A 2,039-nucleotide genomic window follows, 5' to 3' on the forward strand; every position below is an offset into this window, starting at 1 on the left:
TTTGAACACAGTGTTTCAATTATACACCCTCCATTTATAGATAGAAAAAGCTCCAAACAAACATTAAACTCTATGGGCGCCTGGGTGGCTCTATTGGTTAAAACACTGGACTCTTTGTTTGGGCTCAGGTCATGACCTCACCGTTCCTGAATTCAAGGCCTGCATGGGGCTCTGTACTGACAGTGTGGAGCCCACTTGGGATTCTCTCTCTCCCTTTCTCTCTGCCCCTCCCCTTCTTGGTCTCTCTCAGTCTCTCCCAAAAGAAATAAATAATCTTAAAAAATATTTTAAAAAAGTTTTTGAACTCTACTTGGTAGGTTTGCTTTTGCAGTGGAATTATAACTGAGCAGAGGAGGGAACCACACATGGTAACACCGGCATTTTGCAGAGAAAAGGATACATTGCAAGGCGCCAAGCAACAAGAGGAGAGACACTTTCTCAAATCCAAGTCCTCTAAGGGTTGGGGCCGGGTGTATTTAAGGATAAGGGTGATGACGTCACTGGGTACGCAGGTAGAATGGAATATGCTGATTGGATAGAGAGAAAAGGGCGGGACCTCCTTTCTGAGCATGCGCATTCAGGAATCATGGCTCTTCATGGGATACAGGTTCGTTAAATGGCAGTGTAAGCATGACCAGGAGAGTTGGTCTCGGGTGTATTGTCACAGAGGTACTTTCGATCACTACTGGTTCCTCTGCTCAACCGAAAGAATTCGTCCCTATTTGCTCCAGTCGTAGCTAGTCTTGAGCTGATGGATCAAGTAGGCAAAACAGCCTCATAAATCAATCAGGTTAATCGGAGTTTCCTTGGGATAGAACAGTCAAGCGTTTGTTAACTTGAGGCAGTTTCATAATGGCTCAGCCATACTTCCAGTGAATTCTAGGACTGAGCCTACGTTGACAGTGGGTGCTAGGCTTCCCATTATCAGAAATGGGAAAGAAAAAGAGGGGGAAATTATAGACTGAAACTTGTGATGTTGGATTGAAATTGGAATTATCACTATACACTTTAAGATGGATGGATGGCAGACAGATCTATCGACAGAGATAAGCATGTATGTGGATTTGGGATGAATGCTCCTTGCTGCCCGGATTCCTTTTAGGCCTGGGATTTATTGCCAGAATTGCAAGGGAATGTTGTTGACTAACAGCTCTCAGCTGTCAGCCCTCTTCAGAATTGCCTGACTTCATGACCCCTTCTCTTGGCAGCCTGTGTCCAGTGAATGATGGATGGAAGGTTATAAAGGCCTGAACCTCTCACCCCAACCCTGGACAACTCTAAAAGACCATCCAGCATCAGCGCCCCCCTGGGGTCAGCTGAGGCCTTGCAGGTACCACATTGGAGCCCATCTTCTCCTTTTGCACAATCCTGCTTCCCTTGCAGTACAGAGGAGTTCTTCCCTTTAGTGTTCCCTGTTAACCTTTCTGCTCACTAATGTCTGTATCAGGGTTTGATTCTCAGAGAACTCAACCTACAGCACGCGCACACACACACACACACATACACACACACACCACTTAGCTCTGTCTGCTGAAATAGCCAAGAAGAAAAGACACCCAGTAACAGTGAGCATACCTTGTGGCCAAATATTTTTAGATGTTACTCTCAGAAGAACAAAGACTCCTTGAAGAAATGGCCAATTCCAGGGTCAGAGAAGAAAATAAAAGATGCGCCTGAAATATCTTGCATCAGAAAGAAGTGTTTGTTCAAAGAATGATGAAGCCACGTGAAAAGGACACACCAAACAGCTTGAGGGATTGCCACTGGCCAATTCTGGCACAATTCTAACGTTGAAATAAATAGTATTAACAACAAATTATGACCCAGTGAATAAAATATGACTCTACAAGTCTCCACTGTTACAAGTAAGTAAGTAAGTAAATAAATAAGAAGGAAAATCTCTTCACTGTAGCAAAATACCAACAAGTAAAATGTAGAAGAAATGATGGAAGTAGAAAAAAATCACCATTTCAGCAAAGCAATGAGTGATTAATTCAAGCAAGAATCATCAATGGATACTAATAATTACCAGGTGAGAG

The 2,039-nt window shown here is 43.4% G+C and overlaps 1 long non-coding RNA gene across 1 annotated transcript; it reads left to right on the top strand.

Moving 5' to 3' along the window:
* Positions 1 to 571: 571 nt before the first annotated feature.
* On the top strand, positions 572 to 1,772 carry LOC120244754. The gene is made up of 3 exons (XR_005531617.1): positions 572 to 607; positions 1,209 to 1,330; positions 1,597 to 1,772. It is a non-coding gene; the product is annotated as an uncharacterized LOC120244754 (long non-coding RNA).
* Positions 1,773 to 2,039: the final 267 nt, after the last annotated feature.

This window comes from Hyaena hyaena, unplaced genomic scaffold (assembly GCF_003009895.1).
Source record: "Hyaena hyaena isolate Hyena2069 unplaced genomic scaffold, ASM300989v1 scaffold_389, whole genome shotgun sequence".
Classification (NCBI taxonomy): Eukaryota; Metazoa; Chordata; class Mammalia; order Carnivora; family Hyaenidae; genus Hyaena; species Hyaena hyaena.